Source organism: Macrobrachium rosenbergii, chromosome 3, assembly GCF_040412425.1.
Source record: "Macrobrachium rosenbergii isolate ZJJX-2024 chromosome 3, ASM4041242v1, whole genome shotgun sequence".
In the NCBI taxonomy this organism is placed as follows: Eukaryota; Metazoa; Arthropoda; class Malacostraca; order Decapoda; family Palaemonidae; genus Macrobrachium; species Macrobrachium rosenbergii.
This window is the reverse complement of record NC_089743.1, coordinates 44,890,578-44,909,342: the sequence shown is the minus strand read 5'-3', so window position 1 is coordinate 44,909,342 and position 18,765 is coordinate 44,890,578. Positions and strand designations below refer to the sequence as shown.

At 39.0% G+C, this 18,765-nt stretch overlaps 1 protein-coding gene across 11 annotated transcripts in view; it reads left to right on the top strand.

The window, feature by feature from the left end:
- Blimp-1 (PR domain zinc finger protein 1) overlaps nucleotides 1–18,765 on the top strand; it is a 68,325-nt gene that overhangs the window by 39,931 nt on the left and 9,629 nt on the right. For 2 of the 11 annotated variants that reach the window (XM_067131598.1, XM_067131556.1), the window contains exon 1: nucleotides 6,219–6,457. The exons of 5 other annotated variants lie outside the window; for them this stretch is intronic. The gene's annotated coding sequence lies outside the window, so the exon portion shown is untranslated. Of the gene's footprint in view, nucleotides 1–3,261; nucleotides 3,441–5,909; nucleotides 6,458–18,765 lie in introns of those variants that run through there. 4 more of the 11 variants (XM_067131652.1, XM_067131565.1, XM_067131628.1 and 1 more) reach the window with 4 other exon arrangements.

Below are 18,765 nucleotides of genomic sequence, written 5' to 3'. Positions count from 1 at the left end.
CGCATTGACCTTGATCTTGAACACACTGGAAGTTGCCCAACGTCGCTGCCGGACGCCGCGGGAAAAAGTGTCGTATAATAATAGAGGGGATTGCAAAGTTGTTGCTGTACAGAGATTTGCTTGTTTCGTTGAATAACCAGTGTTCAGCGTATTGCTGCAATGACGTATGTATTTTTAAACTGTAGTTTATAAGACTTATTAAGGAATGTTTAGTATAGGACAAGTTTTTTTTTTTTTTTTAGTTTATTGTGTCCTAACTCACAGGAATTCATGAGAGCATTTCGCAACAGACCTATTTGAAACTCACGTGTTAAATCATTTACTATTTACACGACTTACTTTTCTGTTGCTTTTTTATACAGTTTCTCTCATGACCGTGCATCGTTGTTTTACTCAAAGCCACTTGGGACCTGAACTCTTAGATGTTTGTAATTTGAAAGTATTTTAAATAACAATAAAAGTTCCCGAAGTGACTCATTCATCAGAAGGTGATTGGAACTGAATGATATATGATACTGCAACGTACAAATACTGGCGGCTTTTTTGAATTCTTGACAGAATAAGCATCTATGAAAAATATATATATATTTTTTTTATAAAATATGAAATTTGTACCGTGAGTTCTAGTAACCAAAGCGCCAGTTTTATCGAGAAAAAAAAACTATTGTTAGATAGAATAATAAAATATACATTCACATTACCAAGAATAATAAAAAAAAACAGGAATGACAAAAATAATGTATCTTACATTCATATACAAATATGATGTCACTCTCTGCACAGGTTAGACCAATGTGCAGCAAGAGCTTTTGAAACGGGAGGAAATGCTTTCTCAGACCGCCTCGCAACGTCCAAGTATGACTTCATGTTGCAATTTTTCCTCCATCCTCCACCGATTGGAGAGGGTGACGTTATCCCAAATCACACCCCAGTTCACCCCTCGAGTCTTTATCTGGACGCGTCCGAAACTCAAAACTCGTACCTGCCTGGAATTTAGTGGTGAGGTCCACCTGGACTGTTTTTTCTTTGTATTTTTGAAGCTATAGATACTTGTTAACTTCTCGATTACTTCATACTCTCTCTCTCTCTCTCTCTCTCTCTCTCTCTCTCTCTCTCTCTCTCTCTCTCTCTCTCTATCTATATATATATATATATATATATATATATATATATATATATATATATATATATATATATATATATATATATATATATATATATCACACGCGGAGTTCACACAAATATGAATGCTGAAGTAGAGCAATGTTGCTAATAAAGGATAAAACAGTTTTAGTTATTAATTTTTTGTTTATTTTATCGTACCTTCGCTTTCGTAAGTATTTCCAATTATGAGTCATTGTATTGCTGGCGTTGGCAATAAGGAAATGATTGTATATTCTTTTCGTTTCCTGTTTTCTTTGTTTTATTGTTTCATTCTGTGTCATCGTATTTTATGCTAGTCACATGGAAGAAAATCTTTAGTTGTATTACACACCAATTTATTGTCTACCGTATTTTCATTCTCCGTTCACTTTTTTTTTTTCTTTCTTTTGGGGTTAAAATGCCTGTTGTAACCATCCTCAGTCACCCCAGCTTTGGCTATCAGCGAGTGGTGTCCGAACGCACACGCTTGTCAAAAACAGCTGATAAGATTACGTGAATATAATTATCGCGAAGGCAAACAGAAGTTGAATTCCATTTTTAGAAAATATGGTTTTCTAAGAAACTCAGGAATTTTTATATATAAACAAAGTGAATGAATATGGCTTTGTGTTGATAATAGAAATTGATACCATTACTCGAATGTTAATCTAGTTGTTCGTTTATTTAAATAAGATCTTGCGTCCTTTAAAACGGGGCTGATCTGAGCTATGACATATTCCCTTATCTCCTTTTGTTTTTGTTTTTTTTTTGTCGGTGCTACTAATCAGTCGTTCACCCCTTCCTCCTTGTCCATGAAGGGCACACGAAGGGAAAAGTAACACCATTGGACTCCCGTTGATAAACAAAAACAAAAAAAGGAACATAAAAAATGAAGTGTCATTGCACTCATCTGACATGATCTCAGCCTAATTTTGAGTCCACGAAAGTCACCAGATGCTGATAAAGGGTTAAAAGAGTCACGTGGTAACAGGAGACTGTTTCTTGGCAAATTTGGTATTTGTTTTATAGGCCTATGTCAGTGTTTTGAGTTTTTTATGTATTTGTTTTATAGACCTATGTATTTTGAGTGTTTTTTTGTGTAATTGTTTTTTAGACCTATGTCTATATTTTGAGTGCTTTTAATTTATTTGTTTTATAGGCCTATGTCTATATTCTGAGTGTTTTTTTATGTATTTGTTTTATAGCCCATGTCTATATTTTGAGTGTTTTTGTGTAATTGTTTTCTAGGCCTATGTCTATATTTTGAGTGTTTTTAATTTATTTGTTTTATAGGCCCATGTCTATATTTTGAGTGTTTTTTATGTATTTGTTTTATAGGCCTATGCCTATATTTTGAGTTTTTATGTATTTGTTTTATAGGCGTATGTCTATACTTTGAGTGTTTTTTATGTATTTGTTTTATAGGCATTTGTCTATGTTCTGAGTGTTTTTTCTTCGTTTTCAAGATAATGTAACTTATTGTCGACGTTCACGATAGCCTAGTAGTGGATTAGATCTAGGCTGTAACAGTGACCCTCATAACCTTTCCAGATTGAAGTTCGAAACTTATTGCTTAGGGGCAGTTTCTTCATTGCATTACCAAATTTGGTTTTCTGTATTTTTCTTAAACATATTCAATAAAAATGAGAGACTCGTTAGATTAAGGGATCATTACATGTCGCTTTAGTATCGATATAAGTCTAGTGGATGTGACTAGTAATTCCATAGGTCTAAGAAGGTTAATTCAGTTAAAGCTTTAATATATAAAATATACACAGACACACACACACACACACACACACACACACACACACACACATATATATATATATATATATATATATATATATTTTTTGTATAGGACATTTGCATACACGTTTTCAGGCATATATAAAAATGTTTGCAAGAGGTGACAGAAAGTTAAGTGATACCAATCAGTATCAACTCCTAACGCTTGTGTGTGTGTATATATATATATATATATATATATATATATATATATATATATATATATAGACGTATATATGTGTGTGTGTGTGTGACTTCTTAACCATACAGCTGTCCACATTCCTGGATCTACGGTAAGATATTAGTTTCTTCATATCCTTCCAAGATATCATACCTGTCAGGGGGTGTCTTGTGGTAGGGACACGTGACGAATAAGACAACTTATCAAGGTGGCTTGTGACAGGTTTTCGTAGGGAGAGAGTGCACGTGGTGTTATGTGTGTGTGTGTATGTGTGTGTTATGAGAGTGTGAAGGAGGCCACAGGGTGTAGGTCGGGAATAACAGAATATGTAAGTAGTAATACTTAGTGACTTCTGTGTAGTAGTACTAGTGGTCGTGGCTCCTTTTAATTTTTGTTCATAATGTTAATCAATTAGCAGGTAAAAAAAATTACTTTCTTTTCTGCTATAAAATAAAGCGTAAGATTCTTACCTGTTTCTGATATATTTCTTCCCGCACCGCTTAAATCTGTTGGTACAGGTCAGGAGTGAAAGAGCTTTGTTGTGCTGTTCCTCCATAAAATACTGTGTTCTTTTTATGTTATTATAGTTTTTATTTAATGACGTTGGACAAGTTTTTTCTATTTGTTTGGTGTTATTTATTCAAAATTACTCGATACAATATTAGACTCTTCCGTATGCATACTTTTCGCATATGCAAACACACATGCATATATGTGTATGTTTTTGTTATTGGACGTACTGTACGCATATAAGACACATGAGTGTTTGATTAGAGAGAGAGAGAGAGAGAGTACTATGCCCTTGTGCACGTCCTTTTTTGTATGGTTCACATACAAGGAACAACAGTCTCTTGCATCAACATTTGCAACCCTCTCTTAATATAACCCTTCCGAAGTCATGTGTATGTGAAGAGAGCACTTATTTAACAGGGTTGGTTGGAAGCTCCCCAAAACCGTCTCAGTGTCGTAATTTTTTTTTTACCCGTGAATTATGACGTACAGTGACGTCATCATATCCTGGATGCACTCTGCTTAATGTTGTGGCCTTCGTAATATTCCGTCGATCGTAAAGGTGGGATAGAGGACAACCTGCTTCTGTTGTTGTTATTATTATTATTATTATTATTATTATTATTATTATTATTATTATTATTATTCCTCAACGGGGAAGGGTATATTATACTAGGCCTAAAAAGTAAGATTAAATGAAATGGTATATACTAGGTCTATAAAGTGAGACTAAATGAATCGCTGATATGTTCAGTACAATTTGAGGTACAATATTCATCAGTCAGGGGTATAATTTATTCGTTGTTTAGGATAGAATGTTTTTTTTTTTGTTATTTAGCATCCAATTTATTTGTTAGTTTACAAATAAACCGTCACACCAGATATTGATCGCCTTGAGTCCACTTGATTTACTAAAAACTCCACGCGAAGCAGCTTTGGAATCTCTCTCTCTCTCTCTCTCTCTCTCTCTCTCTCTCTCTCTCTCTCTCTCTCTCTACGTGTGTGTGTGCGTGTGTTAGACGACTCTGGAAGTTCCTTTTCCTCACTGACCCAACCGCCTTGCACAGAAGTAGCCAGTGAACTTTACGTGCGCACGTGCTCTCTTGCCCGGGCCATCACAATGTGCACGAGTGCGAGAGCACCCGATATCACTATTAACTGTCAATCGATCGAAGCCGAAAATAGAAAATAAGGAGATGATTTTATTCATCGAGAAATTTGACGGAGATTATCGTCTCTAAACAGCTCCGTGTCTCTAGTCTCATAGTCTCTTGTCCTGTAGCAGTGGCAGCTTGATTCCCAACCAGGGGAGCGAGCGAGAGCGAGAGCGAGAGGGAGAGAGAAAGAGAGAACGTACTCGGATAAACTCTTTCGGATATGAATAAGAGTTTCAAGGTCAAGGGATGGCGTGGGACAGGGTAGGGGGACGGGGAGAGAGAGGAAGGGGGTGAGCGGGGGAGAAGCGAGAAGTGACGGGGTGCCGTCCTAGGGGTTTGGGTGCCTCTGGCGGGAGGAGCCCGACTGAGTGGCACTCTATTCATTTGTTTGTTTGTTTCTCCCTTTCTTCCTCTTTTTACGTTTGTTTTTCCGATGTTTCGTCTTCAGTTGTTTACGCTCGTCTTTAATTCGATTTCTACTGTCGAGTTTGTATTCGTCAGCGAGTTTGAAACGGATTGTTTATTTCGTTGTTTCTTCATTCGCAAAAGTGGAGTGGCAACTTGAGGGCAACGAAGATGCCGCGCGCTTCTCTTTCCGAATTCCTACGCGTATTTCTATTCATAATTACCCAGAGCGACATTCGTGAAAAATACTCGCTTGTTACTTACGAATGTTTGGTTATTAAGAATATACTCATCAGTAGCCAGGGCAAACATCCTTCGGAGCGTTAATCAAAAATTGTTTCCGCCCCACGCTTGCTCAATGAATCACCAGGTCCTGAAATTCATACACGGAGGAATCCCATTCATGATGAAGCATAACAGGGCAAGGAATGGCACCGTTACGTGGTCGTTAATTACATTTCCCGTCCGTGTTGACCTAAACCCAAAACACGGACGTTTTCCTTCTTCTCGAAAAAAAAAAAAATCGAGCACATGGCATTGATGGGAGTTACTGGCATTTCTCCCCTTTCCCCTCGACCCTCCCCCTCCTCCCATCTCTCCTCCTCCTCCCCTCTCCCCCGCCCATCTAGCAATGAGATGGGTTGCCTGAGGTACAATACCTTCCCCTTCGGTTGGGTCTCAATACACAAACGCGTTCGGGGTAGAGACTCGGGACTTTGGCGTTTAGTTTGCTAGCACACTAGTAGGCGTTCGGAGACGAAGTTCCCCTCTCTCTCTCTCTCTCTCTCTCTCTTTTTTAAATCGGGTTCTACTGCTGTCCCTCGTGTTTCCGCCTGTTTCGTAAAACGTCGTGTCAGACCGCCGCTTCCCAATTAAAGGGTCGTTCGTAGACGACGTTTGTGTTTGATGAACGGTCAAAACATTAGACGTACACGGACGAAGGAGATACGAATACATTCATTGTCTAGGGTTCAAATTAAGATTCACGCCGAGAAACGGAAAAGTCGAATCGTCCAGCGGGATTGAATAGTTATGACTTGTGATTTTTCCCCGGAAGAAAACCGAAAAAGAAAGTTGAATAGATTCTAGAAAGTGTCCCAAAGGCAAGTGCATTCAGAGGCCCGAAATTTGGTTTGACTGGAGTCGTTGACACCTGTGTCTTTTTTTTTTTTTTTTTTTTTTTTTTGTGGGGGTAAAGGTGCTTACTTGGCCAAGGCAAATTTCGTGGTGCAAATGATGACCCATCTTACCGAATGGAATTCCAGCTGTGACCGTAAGTAATTTCAGTTGTTTTTTTCCGAATTACGTCATTTTATTTTCTTAATTAATCCATTTTTTCTTTCTTTTGAGACTCAGATTGTGGGTTATACCTTTAAGGTCATTGTGTTTGTCACCAACATGATACTTTGATTGTTACTGAAGATGTCATTATGTTCAATAATGACATTATCAGTGTCATTATGTTCAATAATGACATTATCAATGTCAGTATGTTCAATAATGACATTATCAATGTCATATTGAAATTTGTTACTATTGTTGTCGTTGTTCTCATTATACATATACTGGTTTGTTCATCCCTCCCCACCCTCTTCTCTCTCTCTCTCTCTCTCTCTCTCTCTCTCTCTCTCTCTCTCTCTCTCTCTCTCTCTGTTATATATATATATACATATATATATATATATATATATATATATATATATATATATATATATATATATATATATATATATATATATATACATATAAATCTTTACGCAAGATGAACAGATAGTAATTGTTCAGATTTGCAAAACAAGTAACGCGACGCGAAATGAGGAAGTAAACAAAACGCAGTGCAAGCAGCAAGCACAAACAAATTATCGTAGGTCATAGCAGCGCTGCCCAAATATAAAATGCCCCGCGAGGAAGGTGCGTGCGTGCTTGCGAGCAAGCAAGCAAGCGAGCCAGCAAGCAAGCACGCTGACGTCTTGGCATTGCGTGAAAAGTGCTTTTCGGTCTTTGCATAAACAAGGGGCCACAATGCACTCCTTGGACAGGACCTCTCTCTCTCTCTCTCTCTCTCTCTCTCTCTCTCTCTCTCTCTCTCTCTCTCTCTCTCTCTCTCTCTCTAGGCGATGATGCGTTGCCAAAAGTGCATTTTGCTTGCGGTGTTGTTCCCGTGTTTGTTTTGATTATCGTGTTTATTTGTGTTTCTGTTTTTAATTCTTTATACGTTTGTTTCGTGTTTATTTCTATTTCATTTGCATCGTACGCTTGTTGGTTTTGTCTTATGTTGACCTCGTGTTTATGTTGTCTTGTTTCATGTTTACCTTGCATTCATGTTTATGTTGAGACTACTGTTCTTTTATTTTGTTTTATTCCCTCTTTATTTCACGCCTATCACATGTTTCCTTCATTTTCATCTCTTCCTTCAACATTTAAAGTCGTGTTATTTTTATGTTCATTATTTGCTTTCTACCTCTTTCTTGTCGTTTTATTTCATGGCAATCTTATGCTTGCTTGACTTTTTCTTAATGGTTATTTTGTGTTTTCATTTAGTGCTTTTGTTTTGTTATACGCTTTTAAGAGAATATTTTCGCTCCCAAACTCCCTTGTAATCATTTTTGGCCATTTGACCAGACATAACGCCTTGTCCAACCAACTTCTCCAGTATGGAATCCCTTTCTGCCCTCTCTGCCTATTTTAGTCTCTTCCAGGAGCATTTTGGCCCCTTTGTAACCTTTGAAATCCCTGATTTACGGTTACCAGGTCCTCTTTTACCCCTTCCAATCCCTCTTTTAGTCTTTCCAATCTTCTTTTACGCTTTCCCAATCCTTTGTTATCCTTTCCAAAACCCCTTTTAAGCATGCCAGTCACTCTTTTACTCTTTTCAATCCCTCTTTTATCCTGTACAATCTTCTTTTACACTTTCCAGTGCCCTTTTACCTCTTCCAATTCCAATTTTATTATTTAAAATCTTCTTTTACGCTCTCCAATCGTCTTTTACCCCTTCCAATCCTTCCTTTACCCTTTCCATTCCCTATTTTAAGCATTCTAGCCCCTCTTATCCTCTGAAGCTTCCATTATTTTTCCTCCCTTCGAATTCCTCTTTTACACCTTGCAGTCCCTCCTTTAGGCATTCCAATCCCCCCTTTACTCTGTCCAATCCCCGTTTTACCCTTTCCAGTCCCTATTTTGCCCCTTGAAAGCCCATTAATTTGTCCTCCCTTCGAATCCCTCTTTAACCATTTCCAATCACCCCTTGTACCTTTCCAATCCCTCTTTTACCTTTTCCAATCACCTTGTATCCTTTCCAGTCCCCCTTTTATCCTTTCCAATCCCTCTTTTATCCTTTGAAACCCCCATTAATTTGTCCTCCCTTCGAATCCCTCTCTTACCCTTGAGGCCAGTAACCCCTCATGGCATTTGCCTTCCCCTCATTCATAGCCTTTCTCCCCCTCCCTCCCTCCCTCCCTCCCCTCCCTCCTTCCCTCCCTCCTTCCCTCACTTCCTTCCCCTCTGTGCCACACGACACGCGACGTGTCAGCAATCGCGTGGTGGCGCAAGTTCCGGTGCCAAGTGCTAAGTGCCAAGGTGTCGGGGGGTCATCCGAGGGCATTGAGTACTGTGCCAGGGTAAAGGAGAGTCATGATGAGCAGGAGAGGTACAGTAGGCTCCGATTCTGAAAATAGATGCGAAGAAGAAAATGTAAAGAAATCCTTCGATTCTTCGATAATAAAAGAGATTAAAATGTCGATAATTTCACACTCAGTCAGGATAATTATGGAGACACTAGTCGTATAACCTGCTGTTAAGACACACTGACCCGTTATAGGGCGCGTACAAGGTCATTGGCACCGTGTCATCATCTTCTACGAAATCCATAACGATCGTAAGAGAGTCCCCTTTTCTCTCTCTCTCTCTCTCTCTCTCTCTCTCTCTCTCTCCTACGCGACCTCTTCTTTCTAACCTCTAATCTCCCCCTCCCTCTTCCTCCCCCCCTTTTCTCCTTCTCGCTGTCGCTCTCTCTCTTTCTCTATCCCTTTGCCTCGCTATTAAGTTATGCCAGCCGTGCATACACTGCTGCGTAGTGAAGGCTATTCTGGGAATTCGTATGTCATATGGCACTCAAGGTCACGGTGTTAGTCAACCCCAGGTGCTTTGGGTCTGTGGGTGAATTGTGATCCCGTGGAAATCACGAAGATGACGAGAAACAATTTCCCCTTAATCGTCATCGTTTCTCTCTCTCTCTCTCTCTCTCTCTCTCTCTCTCTCTCTGTCCGGAGAATTCCTAGCCGTTTTCGAATTAGTGAGCATACATTTCTGAGCCATAATGATAAGTTACGTGAAATTATTTCTATATATATATTTAATAAAGCTTGATTGGAAAAAACATTTTGCGGTATCGCTAATAACGGTGAGGATGTCTGTGACCTCAAGTATTGCCTTATTCGGGGGTGTATTTAACATTCTTGTACTTGAACAATTCGATTAAGAAGAATCATTACGGAAAATTACCAAGTAGTTAACACATGCTGAAATCGGTACACAACTGACTTGTTCTTTTGTCCGTTACTGTTTATTCTCGTAAACAAATCGATGATCTTTCCACAAGGAAACAGAAATAAGGTCAGACTGAGCAGAGACGAATCAAAATAAACGTCTATAATTTTCAAGGATATCTCGATTGAGATCTGTTGGCGTACGGAAAGGTAACAAGTAGTTATACTTTGATGTATAATCAGCCTCCCTCTTTGTTTTTATTAGGTAGATACCGTGTCATCTACTTAAGCCTTTTAGCATTTGTAGTTCATTAAACGCCTCGAGAAATCTGTAACTTATGACCAACGCTTCGAGAAGTCTCTAACTTGTTACCAACACTGACTGGTCAGGTTATCTCAGACAAAAATTGGAACAAGGTTCACTGATGCAGATTAGGTAAGAAATGTGGGGGAACCGAAAGTGATCACACTTGTGTCGATCGGAATTACAGGAGAGAGGGAGAGAGATGAATTTTTGTCGAGTTGTGCGTGGGCGTCGACACATGTGCTAAAGGAGGAGGAGGCGGAGTAGGTCTCCTGTTCGTCTGTACTTCTTTTTTTTTTTTTTTTTTTTTAACTCGAGGTCGAAATAAGGAATCCTTTTGCCCTTTGTGACTTGATCGTCAAAATAAGAAGGATTTCTGAGTTGCTGCAGGACTCTAGATGAATTCTAACAAAAAGGGCACTGGAATAACACTGATTAAGGATTATTTTTTGTCCGAATCCGTAGGATTTCTAAGGAGTTGTTGGACACTAGATGAATTTAACAAAAAATAAATAAATATGTGCCGAAATTTCTTCGGCGCAATCGATTTTTCTGTACAGTCCATAATCAAGGCCGCCGAAAATAGATCTATCCTTAGGTGGTCTTGGTATAATGCGGTATGAGACGCGGCCCATGAAACTCTCAGCCGGTCGTGGTGGCCCGTATTATTGCGTTGCCAGAAGCACGATTATGGCTAACTTTAACCTTAAATAAAATAAAAACCACTGAGACTAGAGGGCTGCAATTTGGTATGTTTGATGATTGGAGGGTAGATGACCAACATACCAATTTGCAGCCCTCTAACCTCAGTAGTTTATAAGATCTGAGGGCGGGCAGAAAAAAGTGCCGACAGACAGACAAAGCCGGCGCATTAGTTATCTTTTACAGAAAATTAAAAAGGTCAAATTGAATAACACTTATTAACGATTTTCTGTAGTATTTGAGTACTCGGGCAAAACGGCAATCAGTCTTCATTATAAAACCAATTGCAACATACAGTAGTTGGCGGAATTCACAGGAATTCAATGAAAAGGGCAAATTGAAAAATGAAACATAGCGCTTATCTAAGCATTGTTATACTTATTGTTTACATTCTTTTATTTATTCAACATTAGAATCTAATGAACGAGACTTGAATTTGTCACAATGAATATATATATATATATATATATATATATATATATATATATATATATATATATATATATATATATATAATGAATAAGGATTTCCATTATTGCAAGTACTTGCATTTAAATGTTTGTTGCTCTTATCAGTGCAACAACTCTCTCTCTCTCTCTCTCTCTCTCTCTCTCTCTCTCTCAGGAGAGGGATTCAGCGTCTGACAATCGACCAGACGCCTAAATTAGATGAATGATGAAACAGTCACACGTGGGATCGAAAAATAACAACTACAGCAACAGCTGTCCCCCAGCAAGTGAGCCTATATCCCTATTTAGCTTACAAAACACCCACCTGACGTAGGTAATTTATGCAGGGGCGGGCGGCCGAGCGATGTTCCTTTCCTTTGTTTATTTTCCGCGTAACTTCATCGTTTCGCCATGAAGGGGGTCGGAATCCCCGAAATTCTCTTCCGGCGTCGGACTGCGAGAGTCTTCGTCGGCTTTAAAGCAGGAGTTTCGTTGACCTCACGGAGAAGACCGTGTGGTGTCGGACGACGTAAGCACCGTTGGTGATCATTAACCTGGTTTATTTATTTATTTATTTATTTTTTTTGGAATATTAATGTCATGTCCAAAATGAGGCAGGTCTCACTAAATACTCTCTCATTTGAGCTTCATTCGAGTATGGAGCAAGAGCCGAGTGCCGTGTGGGCAAAAGCCTTCCTCTTGACTGTTTACGAAAAGCATCGGTTAACGAGGGGGAAGTTCTAACGAGAAAAGGGGCTAACGAAACAGCGATTATTAACAAGGAAAGGACTGACAACGAGAACCGGACTGCCAAGAAAAGCGTAAAGTACCGCGATGGAAAGAAATTTGAAGGGAAAAACCGAAAAACGAGAATTTTCGTGAGGGTGCACGGGCGTAAATTTAGGTGACAGAATATTATCCAGTGGGAAATTTCTTTGGTTAATATTACACCAACCAACTTTGATCCGTCGCAGCCTTGAAATAAGGGTTAATATTGAAAGGAACACGCCAGGATAAAGTCCGGCGTTGGGCGTAGATAAAAGTAATAGGTCGTAATTTTGAAGTTCATATCATTTCTACACTGCTGTGTATCAGCCTCTAGATACAAGAGGGCGATTGAGGTTAATGTATTTTGTGTTACAGCACGAGTTACTTCAGGGTTGATCAACCTGACCTCTACCTCTCAGGTATTATTATTATTATTATTATTATTATTATTATTATTATTATTATTATTATTATTATTATTATTATTATTCAGTAGATGAAACCTATCCATATGGAACAAGCCCACCAGAGGGGCCACTGAGTTCAAATTCAAGCTTCCAAAGAATATGGTGTTCATTAGGAAGAAGCAAGAGGAAGTAAAGGGAAATACAGAGGCAGGTTGCTTGTGAAGCAAGAGCCCGTGCTGGAACGATCCCAACTTAAACTAGCAACATCAGTGCCATTCATTATTGATATTTATTCATCCGTATTTATGGTAATTCTCCCGTGCAGGTTTGTGTGGGATAATATGTAGAATTTGATATACTGTACTCGTCCCTGTTTGCATTTACGTATAATTCTTTATCATTTACTGTCATTGTTATGTTAATATCTCATTGTCAATCATTATTACATTAATATGTCGTTGTCATCCCGCCCCGTCATTGCTGAAGGCAGTCAGGTTTTTTCCTCTTAATCGCCAGATCAATAATTCATCGACTAATGATGATACAAACACGTATTTTACACTTATCAGTGGTTGTTATATTTATACGTGTACACACAACGGTTTATTGACCTTTCTTCACTTTAACCTTGCCCTTCAGCGCTCTATTTTTTTGCTATTATTTTTATGATTTTTGTCACTCGTTATCGCTATCTTCCGTGGCGGATCAGCTCTTTGTGATACGCGAATCCTTATCACTCCGTGAACGATAACTCGAGGCGTTTGATCGATGCAATTGGGAATGAGGCGACGATATCCGATTTGCGGGGAAAGACAAGGGCATAAGTATAAACAGAAGGACAAATAAAAAAAGAAAAAGAAAAAGAGGAAACAGAAAGTATGGGTACAGTTATAGGAACGAAACACTGTCACATATATAAAGCCAACGTGTACAGTTACCTAACCCGGACTCAGAGTACAAATACCAGCTTGGATACAAAGGCTGTATAACCGCGCAGAAGGGATGAATATAAAAAGGAAATAGGATTTTATTTAATTAAACTGCCTTAAGGGATAATGTTAATACCATCGACGGTGAATATATGCGTTTCCCTGTACGGTTTAAGCTGGTTCGAAACGAAGCCGTAGCCAGTGCCGAGAGGGAGCTGTGGATCGGGACGCGCTGGCACTCAGGTCATTCACCCAGTGGCACTGGTGTCTGGATTTCAAGGTCTCTCTCTTCTCCTCACTATTGGCCTCCTCTCCCTCCTCCTCCTCCACCTTCTTCTCCCTCCCATTCCTCTCTCCCTCCCCCCTCTCTCTCTCCTCCTCTCTCTCTCTCTCTCTCTCTCTCTCTCTCTCTCTCTCTCTCTCTCTCCTCCCCCCCCAACCCCCTTCCCGCATACTGAGTTAGGTGACGCAGTGCCTTGTGTAATGTTTTTGTATTTGCTTTTGGCACTTGATTGTTTTGATCGGTTTTTGTCTTGATGACTCCGCCATTAAACGATCGTTTGCCTCCAATTTCCTCCCATTTAACCCCCTCCCCTCCCACCCTCCGAGAGAGAGACAGACAGACAGACAGAGAACCGATCTTTCGTTTGTTTCTTTGTTGTTTGCAGGAAGACTAACCCCCTCTCTCTCCCCTTCCATCCCGGCAGTGTTTTGTCTTGTATCTATGGCTTCTGAATTCTCTTCCTCACATGTTCGAGTTGACGGGCCAGGCGGTTTGTTGATTTTTGCGAGATTTCAGTCGAGTTTCTTTGTTACGAATGGGGAGGTTCGATAGGCACAGAGGCAGCAGGAACAGGACGAGGGGGAACGAAGACGGACCCAAACTTTAAGAGGATTACCGAGTGTCGTTTCCTCGTCATCGAGTGTTATTGTTTTATACTGTTGTTGCTGTTGTTGTTGTTTTTGTTTTTTGCTGTTGTTTCCCCACCAGTGGATTGTACATTCAAATGATGGTGCGAAACATATATGCGTTATTAATACTTCATTCATTTCGTTAAGGTAAAGATTGTATAACCTCAGTCTGTTAGTCCGTCACCTTTCATTTTCCCTTTACCGTCAGGTCTGGGCTACTAGCTTCTTCTTCTTCTTCTTCTTCTTCTTCTTCTTCTTCTTCTTCTTCTTCTTCTTCGGTGTTCAACAGCCGTCAATCAAAGCCGTGAAAATCGATAACTCGTGTCTATCTTTAGCCGGGGGGGAATACTGCCTGTTCTTTCTACGGTGCTTTGGACGCTGGATGTGTATTTTATGCACACGTCGTTCATAAATGCATACGTAAGGATTAACTGCTTCCAATGAGAGTGGATGAATCGTCTGTGCGCTTTGCAAACGTATGCATACGCAGATACGTATATGCGTGCATTAGGATTATATACTATATATCCTATCAGGGTAGAATAAGTTATTTTTTTCGTCCTATGCATTGGATGTATATTTCATACATACATACATACACACATCCATTATGTAAACTGATCCCAGTGAGACAAAGCATAGTCTTCTCACATACACAGAAGAGTTAAGGGGAAAAGATACATACATATAATGAAAATTTAAGGGGGAAAGATACATACATATACCTACACACATACATACGTACTGAAAAGTTAAAGGGAAAAGATACATACATACATACAGAAAAGTTAAGGGCAAAAGACACCAACAATTGACAATTTTCACTTCGCCCTTTCGGCGGGAATCCAGTCACGAACTTTTCCTCTCCTTACGAACGTGTCGGGGGAGGGGCGGGGGCAGGGGAGAGGATTTTCGTCGTTGCACGAACTCTTTGCCTGTGAATTAAGGCATATATATATATATATATATATATATATATATATATATATATATATATATATATATATATATATATATATATATATATATATATATATATATATATATATATATGTATATATATACACACACTTTATATATACATACATTATATATATGTGTGTATGTATGTATGTATGTATGTATGTATATACACACACTGTTATCATTGACATCAACAGCACCTTGACCTCCATACGATATGTGCCAAGATCGCCATCTCCGTCGGTGACGGCGGCGGTAGCGGTAGCAGGGTCATCCTACACAGACTAGGGCAAGGTCGGTCTGTGTGCGGGACTCCCGAGGAATTGTACTCTCTCTCTCTCTCTCTCTCTCTCTCTCTCTCTCTCTCTCTCTCTCTCTCTCTCTCAGTGTCCCCCTCAGCTCGATTATTCGGGCGCCTTTGTAGGCACTCCAAAACACTTGGAAGTTGTTCTCAAGTGTCGTGTTTTCAGGCGCTTTGCTTTATCGATTAACTTGTTTTGGTGTTCTGGGCAGTGTGGGATCTTTGTGTTTAGATATATATGTATGTATATATGTATCTTTCTATGTGTATGTATATAAATATGTATATATATATTTATACTTATATACATATACATATGTATAAATATATACAGTATATATATATATATATGTATGTATGTATATGTATATATACTCACCCAATCTTCATGATAGTTCTGATATTTCGCCATACATGAATACAGCCCTTTTGTAACCACGTACTTTTATTTCTTAATTCATTTACTCATCTATATATGTATATATCTGCACAGAAGCTGAATTCCTAAAACAGCGAACTCACGACAAGAAGCAAACAAAATTCCAGTCCGCTTTTCCTCCAAATCTCTTTCGTGATTGGTTGGAAACGTCCATTAATATATAGACCATTTGTGGCACAGGTGGTGTCAACTGGCATCGGAGGAAAACTTGAAAGATTAGAATCAATAAACTTTCAATAAGCTCTTCAGTAACTAAATAAAAATCATATGGATATATAAAATCCGTTTATTACCTGTGAATTAATACTTTGTGTATTGAGTTCACTGATTTGTGGTTATAGAATATTGTCAGTTTAAAAAAAAATATCCGTATCTATATTTATACAAGGCTGTCGAATCGAAACCGTCCGAAGGACATATTAACGAAACCTGGGTCATTGACTTCAGGTCGCCCACATAATGTATTATTGATTCGAAGCTGCGTGCAAGGTGTTTTGGGAACCCCCCCCCCTCTCTCTCTCTCTCTCTCTCTCTCTCTCTCTCTCTCTCTCTCTCCTCCTCCTCCCCAACACCTCTCCTCCTCCTCCTCTTCCTCCTCCCTCCCTTCTCAATACATCTACGTAGGCATTCCTTATAATCCTTTTCTGCGCGGCCCCCTCCCACACTTTTCTCCTGCCCATAACACCTCTCTCTCTCTCTCTCTCTCTCTCTCTCTCTCTCTCTCTCCACACACAAATACATACATTATATATATATATATATATATATATATATATATATATATATATATATATATATATATATATATATATATATATATATATATGAATCACATCGGGCTATATCAGGTCCTTCAATTGAAAGGCAGGTTTATATATATATATATATATATATATATATATATATATATATATATATATATATATATATATATATATATATATATATATATATATATAAACTTTTCCTTGAGACGTGATGGCTCCTTAGACGGTCTGATGCATAGGTCACTGCCACATTCATACCTTGACCTCTCATTACCAGGTCATCTAACCCCTCTACAAGCACTGCGTCATTGATCTTTGTTTTACACGCCCTCGGGCACTTCCTGGATGTAAAGGCCCTTCCTTTCCAAAATCTCGGTCACTCCATATTAAGGGAAACCAATTATAAGTGCCTTTAGGAAGCGAAGCACAGTAAGATGATGTATTATTTCCCAGAGGAGCTCTGTTAAGAGTCGGATGAGCTTTGTCAGAACTTCCGAACTGAGTCAAACATTCCATACAGACAGAAATGCGTAGTTGCTCTTGAAATATACAGGTAAACATGTGTAGAACACGACTGCCTTCGTGACACAGTTATTTTTTGTTCTCCATCCACACATGTGTTCGAGAGAGGCAGACAGGGAGAGAGAGAGTATGGAAAGGATTCTTTTCATTTTTCCAATTCTACAATTTTGTTTTATTTACAGATTGGGTTGCCTAAATGCCTTTGTCCTGACCTAAACCTTTTAATTAATATATATCTTGATTAATATATTTCTGTATATCCTTTGCTGCAACTTAATGATATACCTAAGTTTCATGAATAATGAAGTTAATATTTCTGTATTTCGTTAGCTGCAATTTAATGATATACTGTGAATTATGATTAATTGCGTATGAGGTAAGAAGTATACACAACGAATGAATTTCACAGTTATACAGAGAAGAATTTTGAATTTCACGGTAATACACTGAAGTATTTTGAGAAAATTGAGCAAAGCGTGTATGGTGATGAATATTCACTAGGGTATGTAAATGAGATACAAGTAGACAGTCCAGATATACAAATAGGAAAAGACTGGTTTTAATAAGCGAAACTGGCCCCCCTCTCTCTCTCTCTCTCTCTCTCTCTCTCTCTCTCTCTCTCTCTCTCTCTCTCTCTCTCTCTCTCTGACAAAGTATCCGACATCCGTAGCAAAGATCTTGTTCGATTTTGTGAATAACAGTTCTGACATTTTATTTGAGGTGTGATCTATATATGCAGTATATATGTATATATATATATATATATATATATATATATATATATATATATATATATATATATATATATATATACACACACACACGTATATATATGTGTGGCTGTAAAGAGAGAGGGATATATTAAGATACATAAGTAAGTTATGTGGGTGTGTAATGGGCTTATTCATAAACATATGTATATACAGTATATATGCATAGGTATGTAGCCTATGCTAATAAAGGGCGCATGTGTTGTGTTATCGTTACTACACACTGCAATGGACGGTAGGCGTTTTATTGCTATAAAGTTCCCTTCAACGTAAATCGTTCCCAGGAGCCGTGAACATAATCAAAGGAATTTCGGCGCAGAAGAAAATAGATCCTGCAGGGTGCAAGGATCTCGAAGAAGAAAAAGAAGAAGAAGAAGGTACGAGAAATTGACGCGGATTACATGTAATCCCCCGTGGTGTCGGGTGGGGGTCGGGGTTGAGGGGGGATGTGCCTCATAGCACCACTTGAAAAAAAGAGCAGTGAAGAGTAGACCAGGCGAGCGGTGGCCGACGAGAAGGTGTGTGCGCTCTCTCTCTCTCTCTCTCTCTCTCTCTCTCTCTCTCTGGTGGCAATGAACTTGAACAAAGCGATGACATGGCACCCAGGATTGAGCTTGGGGAGTATGCATAGGTATAGCCCGCTGAGTGTTGGAAGGGGAGGGGGGCGGCTACCTTGTTCATTTGGGGTCGGGTGTAGGCCGTAATTACGAAGAGCATGTAGATTCCAGGTGTTTACGGGACACCTGTGTGGTGGTGATTATGTGACTTTGTTTTCGGTGCTAGCAGATGTCCACAAAAAAAAAGAGCCGGAGAAATCAAGTAAAAGATTGCTAATGGGACTCTCCGAAGCCTGTACAGAAAAGT